Source organism: Budorcas taxicolor, chromosome 9 (genome assembly GCF_023091745.1).
Source record: "Budorcas taxicolor isolate Tak-1 chromosome 9, Takin1.1, whole genome shotgun sequence".
NCBI lineage: Eukaryota > Metazoa > Chordata > Mammalia > Artiodactyla > Bovidae > Budorcas > Budorcas taxicolor.
The window spans coordinates 1,725,885-1,747,415 of NC_068918.1; positions in this window are offsets into that span (position 1 = coordinate 1,725,885).

Here is a 21,531-nt window from a genome sequence, read left to right on the forward strand (position 1 = left end):
ACTCGAGAAAATCCAGGAGGTTCTCCCCTCCAGGCGAGATGAGGCCCATTTCCGCTGAGGCGTCTCGAGGCTGATCACACCTCACCTCTGGAACTTCGAAAGGGTCCTTCACACCCTTGGTGCAAATCAAGAAGTTCCCCGACATACCCGTCTCCACTCGAGAGGAATCACGAGGGTCCCGCCCACATCCAGAGGAGCCCCGTTTCCGCCTCGTAGCTCGAGATGAGGGATCCTTTCCCTGCTTCGTCGGGAAAGAGTTCCCGGCGTTCCCGTCGCATCTCAAGAGGAGGCCCTCTCAACAGGAACGGCGAGAGGAACTCCAGGGTCGTGCCACCATTCCAAGAGTCCCCCAGAGGTCTCAGTCCATTCCAGAGGAACCTCTTTTCCCTTCACCGGCTCGTCTTTCACGCCGAGGATCGACTCACACCAAGGTGGCACGTGGCACAGCCCTGTGGGAAAGCCTCGTGGGAAAGCCTCGAGGGACAGCCTCGAGGGAAAGCCACAGATCCCTTGATCCACGTGACAGGAAGCGTGACACTACTGCTGCAGCTCGGGAGGAAAGCACACGTGCATGCCCCCACTGGAGACGAGGACTGACTCCCCTGGGGAGACTCAGAAGCACGCCAAGATCCATGGCAACACTTGAGAGCAATCCTCAGGTTCCGGCCCCGACTCCACACAATGACTGAGACCCCGGCATGGACGGGAGAGGAATCCCGAGAGGTTCCCTAGCAACTCGCATGGGGACTGGCCTTTCCTGAGGCCACCAGAGCGGGTCCCTGAGGTCCCCGTCGTAACTCGAGAAGACCTGCCGCAACTCGAGAAAATCCAGGAGGTTCTCCCCTCCAGGCGAGATGAGGCCCATTTCCGCTGAGGCGTCTCGAGGCTGATCACACCTCACCTCTGGAACTTCGAAAGGGTCCTTCACACGCGTGGTGCAAATCAAGACGTTCCCCGACATAATCGTCTCCACTCGAGGGGAATCACGAGGGTCCCGCCCACATCCAGAGGAGCCCTGGGTCCGCCTCGTAGCTCGAGATGAGGGATCCTTTCCCTGCTTCGTCGGGAAAGAGTTCCCGGCGTTCCCGTCGCATCTCAAGAGGAGGCCCTCTCAACAGGAACGGCGCGAGGAACTCCAGGGTCGTGCCACCATTCCAAGAGTCCCCCAGATGTCTCAGTCCATTCCAGAGGAACCTCTTTTCCCTTCACCGGCTCGTCTTTCACGCCGAGGATCGACTCACAACAAGGTGGCACGTGGCACAGCCCTGTGGGAAAGCCTCGTGGGAAAGCCTCGAGGGACAGCCTCGAGGGAAAGCCACAGATCCCTTGATCCACGTGACAGGAAGCGTGACACTACTGCTGCAGCTAGGGAGGAAAGCGCACGTGCATGCCCCCACTCGAGACGAGGCCTGACTCCCCTGGGGAGACTCAGAAGCACCCCAAGATCCATGGCAACACTGGAGAGGAATCCTCAGGTTCCGGCCCCGACTCCACACAAGGACTGAGGCCCCGGCATGGACGGGAGAGGAATCCCGAGAGGCGCCCTAGCAACTCGCATGGGGACTGGCCTTTCCTGAGGCCACCAGAGCGGGTCACTGAGGTCCCCGTCGTAACTCGAGAAGACCTGCCGCAACTCGAGAAAATCCAGGAGGTTCTCCCCTCCAGGCGAGATGAGGCCCATTTCGCTGAGGCGTCTCGAGGCTGATCACACCTCCCCTCTGGAACTTCGAAAGGGTCCTTCACACCCTTGGTGCAAATCAAGAAGTTCCCCGACATACCCGTCTCCACTCGAGAGGAATCACGAGGGTCCCGCCCACATCCAGAGGAGCCCCGTTTCCGCCTCGTAGCTCGAGATGAGGGATCCTTTCCCTGCTTCGTCGGGAAAGAGTTCCCGGCGTTCCCGTCGCATCTCAAGAGGAGGCCCTCTCAACAGGAACGGCGAGAGGAACTCCAGGGTCGTGCCACCATTCCAAGAGTCCCCCAGAGGTCTCAGTCCATTCCAGAGGAACCTCTTTTCCCTTCACCGGCTCGTCTTTCACGCCGAGGATCGACTCACACCAAGGTGGCACGTGGCACAGCCCTGTGGGAAAGCCTCGTGGGAAAGCCTCGAGGGACAGCCTCGAGGGAAAGCCACAGATCCCTTGATCCACGTGACAGGAAGCGTGACACTACTGCTGCAGCTAGGGAGGAAATTGCACGTGCATGCCCCCACTCGAGACGAGGCCTGACTCCCCTGGGGAGACTCAGAAGCACCCCAAGATCCATGGCAACACTGGAGAGGAATCCTCAGGTTCCGGCCCCGACTCCACACAAGGACTGAGGCCCCGGCATGGACGGGAGAGTATTCCCGAGAGGCGCCCTAGCAACTCGCATGGGGACTGGCCTTTCCTGAGGCCACCAGAGCGGGTCACTGAGGTCCCCGTCGTAACTCGAGAAGACCTGCCGCAACTCGAGAAAATCCAGGAGGTTCTCCCCTCCAGGCGAGATGAGGCCCATTTCGCTGAGGCGTCTCGAGGCTGATCACACCTCCCCTCTGGAACTTCGAAAGGGTCCTTCACACCCTTGGTGCAAATCAAGAAGTTCCCCGACATACCCGTCTCCACTCGAGAGGAATCACGAGGGTCCCGCCCACATCCAGAGGAGCCCCGTTTCCGCCTCGTAGCTCGAGATGAGGGATCCTTTCCCTGCTTCGTCGGGAAAGAGTTCCCGGCGTTCCCGTCGCATCTCAAGAGGAGGCCCTCTCAACAGGAACGGCGAGAGGAACTCCAGGGTCGTGCCACCATTCCAAGAGTCCCCCAGAGGTCTCAGTCCATTCCAGAGGAACCTCTTTTCCCTTCACCGGCTCGTCTTTCACGCCGAGGATCGACTCACACCAAGGTGGCACGTGGCACAGCCCTGTGGGAAAGCCTCGTGGGAATGCCTCGAGGGACAGCCTCGAGGGAAAGCCACAGATCCCTTGATCCACGTGACAGGAAGCGTGACACTACTGCTGCAGCTCGGGAGGAAAGCACACGTGCATGCCCCCACTGGAGACGAGGACTGACTCCCCTGGGGAGACTCAGAAGCACCCCAAGATCCATGGCAACACTGGAGAGGAATCCTCAGGTTCCGGCCCCGACTCCACACAAGGACTGAGGCCCGGGCATGGACGGGAGAGGAATCCCGAGAGGCCCCCTAGAAACTCGTATGGGGACTGGCCTTTCCTGGGGCCACCAGATCGGGTCCCTGAGGTCCCCGTCGTAACTCGAGAAGACCTGCCGCAACTCGAGAAAATCCAGGAGGTTCTCCCCTCCAGGCGAGATGAGGCCCATTTCCGCTGAGGCGTCTCGAGGCTGATCACACCTCACCTCTGGAACTTCGAAAGGGTCCTTCACACCCTTGGTGCAAATCAAGAAGTTCCCGACATAATCGTCTCCACTCGAGAGGAATCACGAGGGTCCCGCCCACATCCAGTGGAGCCCCGGGTCCGCCTCGTAGCTCGAGATGAGGGATCCTTTCCCTGCTTCGTCGGGAAAGAGTTCCCGGCGTTCCCGTCACATCTCAAGAGGAGGCCCTCTCAACAGGAACGGCGAGAGGAACTCCAGGGTCGTGCCACCATTCCAAGAGTCCCCCAGATGTCTCAGTCCATTCCAGAGGAACCTCTTTTCCCTTCACCGGCTCGTCTTTCACGCCGAGGATCGACTCACACCAAGGTGGTACGTGGCACAGCCCTGTGGGAAAGCCTCGTGGGAAAGCCTCGAGGGACAGCCTCGAGGGAAAGCCACAGATCCCTTGATCCACGTGACAGGAAGCGTGACACTACTGCTGCAGCTCGGGAGGAAAGCGCACGTGCATGCCCCCACTCGAGACGAGGCCTGACTCCCCTGGGGAGACTCAGAAGCACCCCAAGATCCATGGCAACACTGGAGAGGAATCCTCAGGTTCCGGCCCTGACTCCACACAAGGACTGAGGCCCCGGCATGGACGGGAGAGTAATCCCGAGAAGCGCCCTAGCAACTCGCATGGGGACTGGCCTTTCCTGAGGCCAACAGAGCGGGTCACTGAGGTCCCCGTCGTAACTCGAGAAGACCTGCCGCAACTCGAGAAAATCCAGGAGGTTCTCCCCTCCAGGCGAGATGAGGCCCATTTCCGCTGAGGCGTCTCGAGGCTGATCACACCTCACCTCTGGAACTTCGAAAGGGTCCTTCACACCCGTGGTGCAAATCAAGACGTTCCCCGACATAATCGTCTCCACTCGAGGGGAATCACGAGGGTCCCGCCCACATCCAGAGGAGCCCTGGGTCCGCCTCGTAGCTCGAGATGAGGGATCCTTTCCCTGCTTCGTCGGGAAAGAGTTCCCGGCGTTCCCGTCGCATCTCAAGAGGAGGCCCTCTCAACAGGAACGGCGCGAGGAACTCCAGGGTCGTGCCACCATTCCAAGAGTCCCCCAGATGTCTCAGTCCATTCCAGAGGAACCTCTTTTCCCTTCACCGGCTCGTCTTTCACGCCGAGGATCGACTCACAACAAGGTGGCACGTGGCACAGCCCTGTGGGAAAGCCTCGTGGGAAAGCCTCGAGGGACAGCCTCGAGGGAAAGCCACAGATCCCTTGATCCACGTGACAGGAAGCGTGACACTACTGCTGCAGCTAGGGAGGAAAGCGCACGTGCATGCCCCCACTCGAGACGAGGCCTGACTCCCCTGGGGAGACTCAGAAGCACCCCAAGATCCATGGCAACACTGGAGAGGAATCCTCAGGTTCCGGCCCCGACTCCACACAAGGACTGAGGCCCCGGCATGGACGGGAGAGGAATCCCGAGAGGCGCCCTAGCAACTCGCATGGGGACTGGCCTTTCCTGAGGCCACCAGAGCGGGTCACTGAGGTCCCCGTCGTAACTCGAGAAGACCTGCCGCAACTCGAGAAAATCCAGGAGGTTCTCCCCTCCAGGCGAGATGAGGCCCATTTCGCTGAGGCGTCTCGAGGCTGATCACACCTCCCCTCTGGAACTTCGAAAGGGTCCTTCACACCCTTGGTGCAAATCAAGAAGTTCCCCGACATACCCGTCTCCACTCGAGAGGAATCACGAGGGTCCCGCCCACATCCAGAGGAGCCCCGTTTCCGCCTCGTAGCTCGAGATGAGGGATCCTTTCCCTGCTTCGTCGGGAAAGAGTTCCCGGCGTTCCCGTCGCATCTCAAGAGGAGGCCCTCTCAACAGGAACGGCGAGAGGAACTCCAGGGTCGTGCCACCATTCCAAGAGTCCCCCAGAGGTCTCAGTCCATTCCAGAGGAACCTCTTTTCCCTTCACCGGCTCGTCTTTCACGCCGAGGATCGACTCACACCAAGGTGGCACGTGGCACAGCCCTGTGGGAAAGCCTCGTGGGAAAGCCTCGAGGGACAGCCTCGAGGGAAAGCCACAGATCCCTTGATCCACGTGACAGGAAGCGTGACACTACTGCTGCAGCTAGGGAGGAAATTGCACGTGCATGCCCCCACTCGAGACGAGGCCTGACTCCCCTGGGGAGACTCAGAAGCACCCCAAGATCCATGGCAACACTGGAGAGGAATCCTCAGGTTCCGGCCCCGACTCCACACAAGGACTGAGGCCCCGGCATGGACGGGAGAGTATTCCCGAGAGGCGCCCTAGCAACTCGCATGGGGACTGGCCTTTCCTGAGGCCACCAGAGCGGGTCACTGAGGTCCCCGTCGTAACTCGAGAAGACCTGCCGCAACTCGAGAAAATCCAGGAGGTTCTCCCCTCCAGGCGAGATGAGGCCCATTTCGCTGAGGCGTCTCGAGGCTGATCACACCTCCCCTCTGGAACTTCGAAAGGGTCCTTCACACCCTTGGTGCAAATCAAGAAGTTCCCCGACATACCCGTCTCCACTCGAGAGGAATCACGAGGGTCCCGCCCACATCCAGAGGAGCCCCGTTTCCGCCTCGTAGCTCGAGATGAGGGATCCTTTCCCTGCTTCGTCGGGAAAGAGTTCCCGGCGTTCCCGTCGCATCTCAAGAGGAGGCCCTCTCAACAGGAACGGCGAGAGGAACTCCAGGGTCGTGCCACCATTCCAAGAGTACCCCAGAGGTCTCAGTCCATTCCAGAGGAACCTCTTTTCCCTTCACCGGCTCGTCTTTCACGCCGAGGATCGACTCACACCAAGGTGGCACGTGGCACAGCCCTGTGGGAAAGCCTCGTGGGAATGCCTCGAGGGACAGCCTCGAGGGAAAGCCACAGATCCCTTGATCCACGTGACAGGAAGCGTGACACTACTGCTGCAGCTCGGGAGGAAAGCACACGTGCATGCCCCCACTGGAGACGAGGACTGACTCCCCTGGGGAGACTCAGAAGCACCCCAAGATCCATGGCAACACTGGAGAGGAATCCTCAGGTTCCGGCCCCGACTCCACACAAGGACTGAGGCCCGGGCATGGACGGGAGAGGAATCCCGAGAGGCCCCCTAGAAACTCGTATGGGGACTGGCCTTTCCTGGGGCCACCAGATCGGGTCCCTGAGGTCCCCGTCGTAACTCGAGAAGACCTGCCGCAACTCGAGAAAATCCAGGAGGTTCTCCCCTCCAGGCGAGATGAGGCCCATTTCCGCTGAGGCGTCTCGAGGCTGATCACACCTCACCTCTGGAACTTCGAAAGGGTCCTTCACACCCTTGGTGCAAATCAAGAAGTTCCCGACATAATCGTCTCCACTCGAGAGGAATCACGAGGGTCCCGCCCACATCCAGTGGAGCCCCGGGTCCGCCTCGTAGCTCGAGATGAGGGATCCTTTCCCTGCTTCGTCGGGAAAGAGTTCCCGGCGTTCCCGTCACATCTCAAGAGGAGGCCCTCTCAACAGGAACGGCGAGAGGAACTCCAGGGTCGTGCCACCATTCCAAGAGTCCCCCAGATGTCTCAGTCCATTCCAGAGGAACCTCTTTTCCCTTCACCGGCTCGTCTTTCACGCCGAGGATCGACTCACACCAAGGTGGTACGTGGCACAGCCCTGTGGGAAAGCCTCGTGGGAAAGCCTCGAGGGACAGCCTCGAGGGAAAGCCACAGATCCCTTGATCCACGTGACAGGAAGCGTGACACTACTGCTGCAGCTCGGGAGGAAAGCGCACGTGCATGCCCCCACTCGAGACGAGGCCTGACTCCCCTGGGGAGACTCAGAAGCACCCCAAGATCCATGGCAACACTGGAGAGGAATCCTCAGGTTCCGGCCCTGACTCCACACAAGGACTGAGGCCCCGGCATGGACGGGAGAGTAATCCCGAGAGGCGCCCTAGCAACTCGCATGGGGACTGGCCTTTCCTGAGGCCAACAGAGCGGGTCACTGAGGTCCCCGTCGTAACTCGAGAAGACCTGCCGCAACTCGAGAAAATCCAGGAGGTTCTCCCCTCCAGGCGAGATGAGGCCCATTTCCGCTGAGGCGTCTCGAGGCTGATCACACCTCACCTCTGGAACTTCGAAAGGGTCCTTCACACCCTAGGTGCAAATCAAGAAGTTCCCCGACATACCCGTCTCCACTCGAGAGGAATCACGAGGGTCCCGCCCACATCCAGAGGAGCCCCATTTCCGCCTCGTAGCTCGAGATGAGGGATCCTTTCCCTGCTTCGTCGGGAAAGAGTTCCCGGCGTTCCCGTCGCATCTCAAGAGGAGGCCCTCTCAACAGGAACGGCGAGAGGAACTCCAGGGTCGTGCCACCATTCCAAGAGTCCCCCAGAGGTCTCAGTCCATTCCAGAGGAACCTCTTTTCCCTTCACCGGCTCGTCTTTCACGCCGAGGATCGACTCACACCAAGGTGGCACGTGGCACAGCCCTGTGGCAAAGCCTCGTGGGAAAGCCTCGAGGGACAGCCTCGAGGGAAAGCCACAGATCCCTTGATCCACGTGACAGAAAGCGTGACACTACTGCTGCAGCTCGGGAGGAAAGCGCACGTGCATGCCCCCACTCGAGACGAGGCCTGACTCCCCTGGGGAGACTCAGAAGCACCCCAAGATCCATGGCAACACTGGAGAGGAATCCTCAGGTTCCGGCCCCGACTCCACACAAGGACTGAGGCCCCGGCTTGGACGGGAGAGGAATCCCGAGAGGTCCCCTAGCAACTCGCATGGGGACTGGCCTTTCCTGAGGCCACAAGAGCGGGTCCCTGAGGTCCCTGTCGTAAATCGAGAAGACCTGCCGCAACTCGAGAAAATCCGGGAGGTTCTCCCCTCCAGGCGAGATGAGGCCCATTTCCGCTGAGGCGTCTCGAGGCTGATCACACCTCACCTCTGGAACTTTGAAAGGCTCCTTCACACCATTGGTGCAAATCAAGAAGTTCCCCGACATACCCGTCTCCACTCGAGAGGAATCAGGAGGGTTCGCCCAAATCCAGAGGAGCCCCGTTTCCGCCTCGTAGCTCGAGATGAGGGATCCTTTCCCTGCTTCGTCGGGAAAGAGTTCCCGGCGTTCCCGTCGCATCTCAAGAGGAGGCCCTCTCAACAGGAACGGCGAGAGGAACTCCAGGGTCGTGCCACCATTCCAAGAGTCCCCCAGATGTCTCAGTCCATTCCAGAGGAACCTCTTTTCCCTTCACCGGCTCGTCTTTCACGCCGAGGATCGACTCACACCAAGGTGGCACGTGGCACAGCCCTGTGGGTAATACTCGTGGGAAAGCCTCGAGGGACAGCCTCGAGTGAAAGCCACTGATCCCTTGATCCACGTGACAGGAAGCGTGACACTACTGCTGCAGCTCGGGAGGAAAGCGCACGTGCATGCCCCCACTCGAGACGAGGCCTGACTCCCCTGGGGAGACTCAGAAGCACCCCAAGATCCATGGCAACACTGGAGAGGAATCCTCAGGATCCGGCCCCGACTCCACACAAGGACTGAGGCCCCGGCATGGACGGGAGAGGAATCCCGAGTGGCCCCCTAGCAACTCCCATGGGGACTGGCCTTTCCTGAGGCCACCAGAGCGGGTCCCTCTGGTCCCCGTCGTAACTCGAGAAGACCTGCCGCAACTCGAGAAAATCCAGGAGGTTCTCCCCTCCAGGCGAGATGAGGCCCATTTCCTCTGAGGCATCTCGAGGCTGATCACACCTCACCTCTGGAACTTCGAAAGGCTCCTTCACACCCTTGTTGCAAATCAAGTGGTTCCCCGACATACCCGTCTCCACTTGAGGGGAATCACGAGGGTCCCGCCCACATCCAGAGGAGCCCCGTTTCGGCCTCGTAGCTCGAGATGAGGGATCCTTTCCCTGCTTCGTCGGGATAGTGTTCCCGGCGTTCCCGTCGCCTCTCAAGAGGAGGCCCTCTCAACAGGAACGGCGAGAGGAACTCCAGGGTCGTGCCACCATTCCAAGAGTCCGCCAGATGTCTCAGTCCATTCCAGAGGAAGCTCTTTTCCCTTCACCGGCTCGTCTTTCACGCCGAGGATCGACTCACACCAAGGTGGCACGTGGCACAGCCCTGTGGGAAAGCGTCGTGGGAAAGCCTCGAGGGACAGCCTCGAGGGAAAGCCACAGATCCCTAGATCCACGTGACAGGAAGCGTGACACTACTGCTGCAACTCGGGAGGAAAGCGCACGTGCATGCCCCCACTCGAGACGAGGCCTGACTTCCCTGGGGAGACTCAGAAGCACCCCAAGATCCATGGCAACACTGGAGAGGAATCCTCAGGTTCCGGCCCCGACTCCACACAAGGACTGAGGCCCCGGTATGGACGGGAGAGGAATCACGAGAGGTCCCCTAGCAACTCGCATGGGGACTGGCCTTTCCTGAGGCCACCAGAGCGGGTCCCTGAGGTCCCCGTCGTAACTCGAGAAGACCTGCGCAACTCGGGAAAATCCGGGAGTTTCTCCCCTCCAGGCGAGAGGAGGCCCATTTCCGCTGAGGCGTCTCGAGGCTGATCACACCTCACCTCTGGAACTTCGAAAGGGTCCTTCACACACTTGGTGCAAATCAAGAAGTTCCCCGACATAGCCGTCTCCACTCGAGAGGAATCACCAGGGTCCCGCCCACATCCAGAGGAGCCCCGTTTCCGCCTCGTAGCTCGAGATGAGGGATCCTTTCCCTGCTTCGTCGGGAAAGAGTTCCCGGCCTTCCCGTCGCCTCTCAAGAGGAGGCCCTCTCAACAGGAACGGCGAGAGGAACTCCAGGGTCGTGCCACCATTCCAAGAGTCCCCCAGATGTCTCAGTCCATTCCAGAGGAACCTCTTTTCCCTTCACCGGCTCGTCTTTCACGACGAGGATCGACTCACACCAAGGTGGCCCGTGGCACAGCCCTGTGGGAAAGCCTCGTGGGAAAGCCTCGAGGGACAGCCTCGAGGGAAAGCCACAGATCCCTTGATCCACGTGACAGGAAGCGTGATACTACTGCTGCAGCTCGGGAGGAAAGCGCACGTGCATGCCCCCACTCGAGACGAGGCCTGACTCCCCTGGGGAGACTCAGAAGCACCCCAAGATCCATGGCAACACTGGAGAGGAATCCTCAGGTTCCGGCCCCGACTCCACACAAGGACTGAGGCCCCGGCATGGACGGGAGAGGAATCCCGAGAGTCCCCCTAGCAACTCGCATGGGGACTGGCCTTTCCTGAGGCCACCAGAGCGGGTCCCTGAGGTCCCCTTCGTAACTCGAGAAGACCTGCCGCAACTCGAGAAAATCCAGGATGTTCTCCCCTCCAGGCGAGATGAGGCCCATTTCCGCTGAGGCGTCTCGAGGCTGATCACACCTCACCTCTGGAACTTTGAAAGGCTCCTTCACACTATTGGTGCAAATCAAGAAGTTCCCCGACATACCCGTCTCCACTCGAAAGGAATAACGAGGGTACCGCCCACATCCAGAGGAGCCCCGTTTCCGCCTCGTAGCTCGAGATGAGGGATCCTTTCCCTGCTTCGTCGGGAAAGAGTTCCCGGCGTTCCTGTCGCATCTCAAGAGGAGGCCCTCTCAACAGGAACGGCGAGAGGAACTCCAGGGTCGTGCCACCATTCCAAGAGTCCCCGATGTGTCTCAGTCCATTCCAGAGGAACCTCTTTTCCCTTCACCGGCTCGTCTTTCACGCCGAGGATCGACTCACACCAAGGTGGCACAGTCCTGTGGGAAAGACTCGTGGGAAAGCCTCGAGGGACAGCCTCGAGGGAAAGCCACAGATCCCTTGATCCACGTGACAGGAAGCGTGACACTACTGCTGCAGCTCGGGAGGAAAGCGCACGTGCATGCCCCGACTCGAGACGAGGCCTGACTCCCCTGGGGAGACTCAGAAGCACCCCAAGATCCATGGCAACACTGGAGAGGAATCCTCAGGTTCCGGCCCCGACTCCACACAATGACTGAGGCCCCGGCATGGACGGGAGAGGAATCCCGAGAGGTCCCCTAGCAACTCGCATGGGGACTGGCCTTTCCTGAGGCCACCAGAGCGGGTCCCTGAGGTCCCCGTCGTAACTCGAGAAGACCTGCCGCAACTCGAGAAAATCCGGGAGGTTCTCCCCTCCAGGCGAGATGAGGCCCATTTCCGCTGAGGCGACTCGAGGCTGATCACACCTCACCTCTGGAAGTTCGAAAGGCTCCTTCACACCCTTGGTGCAAATCAAGAAGTTCCCCGACATACCCGTCTCCACTCGAGAGGAATCACGAGGGTCCCGCCCACATCCAGAGGAGCCCCGTTTCCGACTCGTAGCTCGAGATGAGGGATCCTTTCCCTGCTTCGTCGGGAAAGAGTTCCCGGCGTTCCCGTCGCATCTCAAGAAGAGGCCCTCTCAACAGGACCGGCGAGAGGAACTCCAGGGTCGTGCCACCATTCCAAGAGTCCCCCAGATGTCTCAGTCCATTCCAGAGGAACCTCTTTTCCCTTCACCGGCTCGTCTTTCACGCCGAGGATCGACTCACACCAAGGTGGCCCGTGGCACAGCCCTGTGGGAAAGCCTCGTGGGAAAGCCTCGAGGGACAGCCTCGAGGGAAAGCCATAGATCCCTAGATCCACGTGACAGGAAGCGTGACACTACTGCTGCAGCACGGGAGGAAAGCGCACGTGCATGCCTCCACGCGAGACGAGGCCTGACTCCCCTGGGGAGACTCAGAAACACCCCAAGATCCATGGCAACACTGGAGAGGAATCCTCAGGTTCCGGCCCCGACTCCACACAAGGAATGAGGCCCCGGCATGGACGGGAGAGGAATCCCGAGAGGCCCCCTAGCAACTCGCATGGGGACTGTCCTTTCCTGAGGCCACCAGAGCGGGTCCCTGAGGTCCCCTTCGTAACTCGAGAAGACCTGCCGCAACTCGAGAATATCAAGGAGGTTCTCCCCTCCAGGCGAGATGAGGCCCATTTCTGCTGAGGCGTCTCGAGGCGGATCACACCTCACCTCTGGAACTTCGAAAGGCTCCTTCACACCCTTGGTGCAAATCAAGAAGTTCCCCGACATACCCGTCTCCACTCGAGAGGAATCACGAGGCTCCCTCCCACATACAGAGGAGCCCCGTTTTGGCCTCGTAGCTCGAGATGAGGGATCCTTTCCCTGCTTCGTCGGGAAAGAGTTCCCGGCGTTCCCGTCGCATCTCAAGAGGAGGCGCTCTCAACAGGAACGGCGAGAGGAACTCCAGGGTCGTGCCACGATTCCAAGAGTCCCCCAGATGTCTCAGTCCTTTCCAGGGGAACCTCTTTTACATTTACCGGCTCGTCTTTCACACCGAGGATCGACTCACACCAAGGTGGCACGTGGCACAGCCCTGTGGGAAAGCCTCGTGGGTAAGCCTCGTGGGAAAGCCTCGAGGGACAGCCTCGAGGCAAAGCCACAGATCCCTTGATCCACGTGACAGGAAGCGTGACACTACTGCTGCAGCTCGGGAGGAAAGCGCACGTGCATGCCCCCACTCCAGACGAGGCCTGACTCCCCTGGGGAGACTCAGAAGCACCCCAAGATCCATGGCAACACTGGAGAGGAATCCTCAGGTTCCGGCCCCGACTCCACACAAGGACTGAGGCCCCGGCATGGACGGGAGTGGAATCCCGAGAGGCCCCCTAGCAACTCGCATGGGGACTGGCCTTTCCTGAGGCCACCAGAGCGGGTCCCTGAGGTCCCCATCATAACTCGAAACGACCTGCCGCAACTCGACAAAATCCACGAGGTTCTCCCCTCCAGGCGAGATGAGGCCCATTTCCGCTGAGGCGTCTCGAGGCTGATCACACCTCACCTCTGGAAGTTCGAAAGGCTCCTTCACACCCTTGGTGCAAATCAAGAAGTTCCCCGACATACCCGTCTCCACTCGAGAGGAATCACGAGGGTCCCGCCCACATCCAGAGGAGCCCCGTTTCCGCCTCGTAGCTCGAGATGAGGGATCTTTTCCCTGCTTCGTCGGGAAAGGGTTCCCGGCGTTCCCGTAGCATCTCAAGAGGAGGCCCTCTCAACAGGATCGGCGAGAGGAACTCCAGGGTCGTGCCACCATTCCAAGAGTCCCCCAGATGTCTCAGTCCATTCCAGAGGAACCTCTTTTCCCTTCACCGGCTCGTCTTTCACGCCGAGGATCGACTCACACCAAGGTTGCACGTGGCACAGCCCTGTGGGAAAGCCTCGTGGGAAAGCATCGAGGGAGAGCCTCGAGGGAAAGCCACAGATCCCTAGATCCACGTGACAGGAAGCGTGACACTACTGCTGCAGCTCGGGAGGAAAGCGCACGTGCATGCCTCCACGCGAGACGAGGCCTGACTCCCCTGGGGAGACTCAGAAACACCCCAAGATCCATGGCAACACTGGAGAGGAATCCTCAGGTTCCGGCCCCGACTCCACACAAGGACTGAGGGCCCGGCATGGACGGGAGAGGAATCCCGAGAGGTCCCCTAGCAACTCGCATGGGGACTGGCCTTTCCTGAGGCCACCAGAGCGGGTCCCTGACGTCCCCATCGTAACTCGAGAAGACCTGCCGCAACTCGACAAAATCCAAGAGGTTCTCCCCTCCAGGTGAGATGAGGCCCATTTCCGCTGAGGCGTCTCGAGGCTGATCACACCTCACCTCTGGAAGTTCGAAAGGCTCATTCACACCCTTGGTGCAAATCAAGAAGTTCCCCGACATACCCGTCTCCACTCGAGAGGAAACACGAGGGTCCCGCCCACATCCAGAGGAGCCCCGTTTCCGCCTCGTAGCTCGAGGTGAGGGATCCTTTCGCTGCTTCGTCGGGAAAGAATTTCGGGCGTTCCCGTTGCATCTCAAGAGGAGGCCCTCTGAACAGGAACGGCGAGAGGAACTCCAGGGTCGTGCCACCATTCCAAGAGTTCCCCAGATATCTCAGTCCATTCCAGAGGATCCTCCTTTCCCTTCACCGGCTCGTCCTTCACGCCGAGGATCGACTCACACCAAGGTGGCACTTGGCACAGCCCTGTGGGAAAGCCTCCTGGGAAAGCCTCGAGGGAAAGCCACAGATCCCTTGATCCACGTGACAGGAAGCATGACCCTACTGCTGCAGCTCGGGAGGGAAGCGCGGGTGCATGCCCCCTCTCGAGACGAGGCCTGACTCCCCTGGGGAGACTCAGAGGCACCCCAAGATCCATGTCAACACTGGAGAGGAATGCTCAGGTTCCGGCCCCGAGTTCACACAAGGTCTTAGGCCCCGGCATCGACTGGAGAGGAATCCCGAGATGGCCAATAGCAACTCGCATGGGGACTGGCCCTTCCTGAGGCCACCAGAGCGGGTCCCTGAGGTCCCCGTCGTAACTCGAGAAAACCTGCCGCATCTCGAGAATATCCAGGAGGTTCTCCCCTGCAGGCGAGATGAGGCCCATTTCCGCAGAGTCATCTCGGGTCTAATCACACCTCAACTCTGGAACGTCGAAAGGGTGCTTCACACCCTTGGTGCAACTCAAGAAGTTCCCCGACATACCCGTCTCCACTCGAGAGGAAACACGAGGGTCCCGCCCACATCCAGAGGAGCCCCGTTTCCGCCTCGTAGCTCGAGGTGAGGGATCCTTTCCCTGCTTCGTCGGGAAAGAATTCCCGGCGTTCCCGTCGCATCTCAAGAGGAGGCATTCTCAACAGGAACGGCGAGAGGAACTCCAGGGTCGTGCCACCATTCCAAGAGTCCCCCAGATGTCTCAGTCCATTCCAGAGGAACCTCTTTTCCCTTCACCGGCTCGTCTTTCACGCCGAGGATCGACTCACACCAAGGTGGCACTTGGCGTAGCCCTGTGGGAAAGCCTCGTGGGAAAGCCTCGAGGGAAAGCCACAGATCCCTTGATCCACGTGACAGGAAGCGTGACACTACTGCTGCAGCTCGGGAGGAAAGCGCACGTGCATGCCCCCACTCGAGACGGGGACTGACTCCGCTGGGGAGACTCAGAAGCACCCCAAGTTCCATGGCAACACTGGAGAGGAATCCTCAGTTTCCGGCACCGACTCCACACAAGGACTGAGGCCCCGGCATGGACGGGAGAGGAATCCCAAGAGGCCCTCTAGCCACTCGCATGGGGACTGGCCTTTCCTGAGGCCACCAGAGCGGGTCCCTGAGGTCCCCGTCGTAACTCGAGAAGACCTGCCGCAACTCGAGAAAATCCAGGAGGTTCTCCCCTCCAGGCGAGAGGAGGCCCATTTCCGCAGAGGCTTCTCGGGGCTAATCACACCTCACCTCTGGAACGTTGAAAGGGTCCTTCACACCCTTGGTGCAACTCAAGAAGTTCCCCGACATACCCGTCTCCACTCGAGAGGAAACACGAGGGTCCCGCCCACATCCAGAGGAGCCCCGTTTCCGCCTCGTAGCTCGAGGTGAGGGATCCTTTCGCTGCTTCGTCGGGAAAGAATTTCGGGCTTTCCCGTTGCATCTCAAGAGGAGGCCCTCTGAACAGGAACGGCGAGAGGAACTCCAGGGTCGTGCCACCATTCCAAGAGTTCCCCAGATATCTCAGTCCATTCCAGAGGAACCTCCTTTCCCTTCACCGGCTCGTCCTTCACGCCGAGGATCGACTCACACCAAGGTGGCACTTGGCACAGCCCTGTGGGAAAGCCTCCTGGGAAAGCCTCGAGGGAAAGCCACAGATCCCTTGATCCACGTGACAGGAAGCATGACCCTACTGCTGCAGCTCGGGAGGGAAGCGCGGGTGCATGCCCCCTCTCGAGACGAGGCCTGACTCCCCTGGGGAGACTCAGAGGCACCCCAAGATCCATGTCAACACTGGAGAGGAATGCTCAGGTTCCGGCCCCGAGTTCACACAAGATCTTAGGCCCCGGCATCGACTGGAGAGGAATCCCGAGATGGCCCCTAGCAACTCGCATGGGGACTGGCCCTTCCTGAGGCCACCAGAGCGGGTCCCTGAGGTCCCCGTCGTAACTCGAGAAAACCTGCCGCATCTCGAGAATATCCAGGAGGTTCTCCCCTGCAGGCGAGATGAGGCCCATTTCCGCAGAGGCGTCTCGGGGCTAATCACACCTCAACTCTGGAACGTCGAAAGGGTGCTTCACACCCTTGGTGCAACTCAAGAAGTTCCCAGACATACCCGTCTCCACTCGAGAGGAAACACGAGGGTCCCGCCCACATCCAGAGGAGCCCCGTTTCCGCCTCGTAGCTCGAGGTGAGGGATCCTTTCCCTGCTTCGTCGGGAAAGAATTCCCGGCGTTCCCGTCGCATCTCAAGAGGAGGCCCTCTGAACAGGAACGGAGAGAGGAACTCCAGGGTCGTGCCACCATTCCAAGAGTTCCCCAGATATCTCAGTCCATTCCAGAGGAACCTCTTTTCCCTTCACCGGCTCGTCTTTCACGCCGAGGATCGACTCACACCAAGGTGGCACGTGGCACAGCCCTGTGGGAAAGCCTCGTGGGAAAGCCTCGAGGGACAGCCTCGAGGGAAAGCCACAGATCCCTTGATCCACGTGACAGGAAGCGTGACACTACTGCTGCAGCTAGGGAGGAAAGCGCACGTGCATGCCCCCACGCGAGACGAGGCCTGACTCCCTTGGGGAGACTCAGAAGCACCCCAAGATCCATGGCAACACTGGAGAGCAATCCTCAGGTTCCGGCCCCGACTCCACACAAGGACTGAGGCCCCGGCATGGACGGGAGAGGAATCCCGAGAGGTCCCCTAGCAACTCGCATGGGGACTGGCCTTTCCTGAGGCCACCAGAGCGGGTCCCTGAGGTCCCCGTCGTAACTCGAGAAGACCTGCCGCAACTCGAGAAAATCCAGGAGGTTCTCCCCTCCAGGCGAGATGAGGCCCATTTCCGCTGAGGCGTCTCGAGGCTGATCACACCTCACCTCTGGAACTTCGAAAGGGTCCTTCACACCCTAGGTGCAAATCAAGAAGTTCCCCGACATAATCGTCTCCACTCGAGAGGAATCACGAGGGTCCCGCCCACATCCAGAGGAGCCCCGGGTCCGCCTCGTAGCTCGAGATGAGGGATCCTTTCCCTGCTTCGTCGGGAAAGAGTTCCCGGCGTTCCCGTCGCATCTCAAGAGGAGGCCCTCTCAACAGGAACGGCGAGAGGAACTCCAGGGTCGTGCCACCATTCCAAGAGTCCCCCAGATGTCTCAGTCCATTCCAGAGGAACCTCTTTTCCCTTCACCGGCTCGTCTTTCACGCCGAGGATCGACTCACACCAAGGTGGCACGTGGCACAGCCCTGTGGGAAAGCCTCGTGGGAAAGCCTCGAGGGACAGCCTCGAGGGAAAGCCACAGATCCCTTGATCCACGTGGCAGGAAGCGTGACACTACTGCTGCAGCAAGGGAGGAAAGCGCACGTGCATGCCCCCACGCGAGACGAGGCCTGACTCCCTTGGGGAGACTCAGAAGCACCCCAAGATCCATGGCAACACTGGAGAGGAATCCTCAGGTTCCGGCCCTGACTCCACACAAGGACTGAGGCCCCAGCATGGACGGGAGAGGAATCCCGAGAGGTCCCCTAGCAACTCGCATGGGGACTGGCCTTTCCTGGGGCCACCAGATCGGGTCCCTGAGGTCCCCGTCGTAACTCGAGAAGACCTGCCGCAACTCGAGAAAATCCAGGAGGTTCTCCCCTCCAGGCGAGATGAGGCCCATTTCCGCTGAGGCGTCTCGAGGCTGATCACACCTCACCTCTGGAACTTCGATAGGGTCCTTCACACCCTTGGTGCAAATCAAGAAGTTCCCCGACCTAGCCGTCTCCACTCGAGAGGAATCACGAGGGTCCCGCCCACATCCAGAGGAGCCCCGTTTCCGCCTCGTAGCTCGAGATGAGGGATCCTTTCCCTGCTTCTTCGGGAAAGAGTTCCCGGCGTTCCCGTCGCATCTCAAGAGGAGGCCCTCTCAACAGGAACGGCGAGAGGAACTCCAGGGTCGTGCCACCATTCCAAGAGTCCCCCAGAGGTCTCAGTCCATTCCAGTGGAACCTCTTTTCCCTTCACCGGCTCGTCTTTCACGCCGAGGATCGACTCACACCAAGGTGGCACGTGGCACAGCCCTGTGGGAAAGCCTCGTGGGAAAGCCTCGAGGGACAGCCTCGAGGGAAAGCCACAGATCCCTTGATCCACGTGACAGGAAGCGTGACACTACTGCTGCAGCTCGGGAGGAAAGCACACGTGCATGCCCCCACTCGAGACGAGGACTGACTCCCCTGGGGAGACTCAGAAGCACCCCAAGATCCATGGCAACACTGGAGAGCAATCCTCAGGTTCCGGCCCCGACTCCACACAATGACTGAGGCCCCGGCATGGACGGGAGAGGAATCCCGAGAGGCCCCCTAGCAACTCGTATGGGGACTGGCCTTTCCTGGGGCCACCAGATCGGGTCCCTGAGATCCCCGTCGTAACTCGAGAAGACCTGCCGCAACTCGAGAAAATCCAGGAGGTTCTCCCCTCCAGGCGAGATGAGGCCCATTTCCGCTGAGGCGTCTCGAGGCTGATCACACCTCACCTCTGGAACTTCGAAAGGGTCCTTCACACCCTAGGTGCAAATCAAGAAGTTCCCCGACATAATCGTCTCCACTCGAGAGGAATCACAAGGGTCCCGCCCACATCCAGAGGAGCCCCGGGTCCGCCTCGTAGCTCGAGATGAGGGATCCTTTCCCTGCTTCGTCGGGAAAGAGTTCCCGGCGTTCCCGTCGCATCTCAAGAGGAGGCCCTCTCAACAGGAACGGCGAGAGGAACTCCAGGGTCGTGCCACCATTCCAAGAGTCCCCCAGATGTCTCAGTCCATTCCAGAGGAACCTCTTTTCCCTTCACCGGCTCGTCTTTCACGCCGAGGATCGACTCACACCAAGGTGGCACGTGGCACAGCCCTGTGGGAAAGCCTCGTGGGAAAGCCTCGAGGGACAGCCTCGAGGGAAAGCCACAGATCCCTTGATCCACGTGACAGGAAGCGTGACACTACTGCTGCAGCAAGGGAGGAAAGCGCACGTGCATGCCCCCACGCGAGACGAGGCCTGACTCCCTTGGGGAGACTCAGAAGCACCCCAAGATCCATGGCAACACTGGAGAGGAATCCTCAGGTTCCGGCCCTGACTCCACACAAGGACTGAGGCCCCAGCATGGACGGGAGAGGAATCCCGAGAGGTCCCCTAGCAACTCGCATGGGGACTGGCCTTTCCTGGGGCCACCAGATCGGGTCCCTGAGGTCCCCGTCGTAACTCGAGAAGACCTGCCGCAACTCGAGAAAATCCAGGAGGTTCTCCCCTCCAGGCGAGATGAGGCCCATTTCCGCTGAGGCGTCTCGAGGCTGATCACACCTCACCTCTGGAACTTCGATAGGGTCCTTCACACCCTTGGTGCAAATCAAGAAGTTCCCCGACATACCCGTCTCCACTCGAGAGGAATCACGAGGGTCCCGCCCACATCCAGAGGAGCCCCGTTTCCGCCTCGTAGCTCGAGATGAGGGATCCTTTCCCTGCTTCGTCGGGAAAGAGTTCCCGGCGTTCCCGTCGCATCTCAAGAGGAGGCCCTCTCAACAGGAACGGCGAGAGGAACTCCAGGGTCGTGCCACCATTCCAAGAGTCCCCCAGAGGTCTCAGTCCATTCCAGTGGAACCTCTTTTCCCTTCACCGGCTCGTCTTTCACGCCGAGGATCGACTCACACCAAGGTGGCACGTGGCACAGCCCTGTGGGAAAGCCTCGTGGGAAAGCCTCGAGGGACAGCCTCGAGGGAAAGCCACAGATCCCTTGATCCACGTGACAGGAAGCGTGACACTACTGCTGCAGCTCGGGAGGAAAGCACACGTGCATGCCCCCACTCGAGACGAGGACTGACTCCCCTGGGGAGACTCAGAAGCACCCCAAGATCCATGGCAACACTGGAGAGCAATCCTCAGGTTCCGGCCCCGACTCCACACAATGACTGAGGCCCCGGCATGGACGGGAGAGGAATCCCGAGAGGCCCCCTAGCAACTCGTATGGGGACTGGCCTTTCCTGGGGCCACCAGATCGGGTCCCTGAGGTCCCCGTCGTAACTCGAGAAGACCTGCCGCAACTCGAGAAAATCCAGGAGGTTCTCCCCTCCAGGCGAGATGAGGCCCATTTCCGCTGAGGCGTCTCGAGGCTGATCACACCTCACCTCTGGAACTTCGAAAGGGTCCTTCACACCCTAGGTGCAAATCAAGAAGTTCCCCGACATAATCGTCTCCACTCGAGAGGAATCACAAGGGTCCCGCCCACATCCAGAGGAGCCCCGGGTCCGCCTCGTAGCTCGAGATGAGGGATCCTTTCCCTGCTTCGTCGGGAAAGAGTTCCCGGCGTTCCCGTCGCATCTCAAGAGGAGGCCCTCTCAACAGGAACGGCGAGAGGAACTCCAGGGTCGTGCCACCATTCCAAGAGTCCCCCAGATGTCTCAGTCCATTCCAGAGGAACCTCTTTTCCCTTCACCGGCTCGTCTTTCACGCCGAGGATCGACTCACACCAAGGTGGCACGTGGCACAGCCCTGTGGGAAAGCCTCGTGGGAAAGCCTCGAGGGACAGCCTCGAGGGAAAGCCACAGATCCCTTGATCCACGTGACAGGAAGCGTGACACTACTGCTGCAGCTAGGGAGGAAAGCGCACGTGCATGCCCCCACGCGAGACGAGGCCTGACTCCCTTGGGGAGACTCAGAAGCACCCCAAGATCCATGGCAACACTGGAGAGCAATCCTCAGGTTCCGGCCCCGACTCCACACAAGGACTGAGGCCCCGGCATGGACGGGAGAGGAATCCCGAGAGGTCCCCTAGCAACTCGCATGGGGACTGGCCTTTCCTGAGGCCACCAGAGCGGGTCCCTGAGGTCCCCGTCGTAACTCGAGAAGACCTGCCGCAACTCGAGAAAATCCAGGAGGTTCTCCCCTCCAGGCGAGATGAGGCCCATTTCCGCTGAGGCGTCTCGAGGCTGATCACACCTCACCTCTGGAACTTCGATAGGGTCCTTCACACCCTTGGTGCAAATCAAGAAGTTCCCCGACATACCCGTCTCCACTCGAGAGGAATCACGAGGGTCCCGCCCACATCCAGAGGAGCCCCGTTTCCGCCTCGTAGCTCGAGATGAGGGATCCTTTCCCTGCTTCGTCGGGAAAGAGTTCCCGGCGTTCCCGTCGCATCTCAAGAGGAGGCCCTCTCAACAGGAACGGCGAGAGGAACTCCAGGGTCGTGCCACCATTCCAAGAGTCCCCCAGATG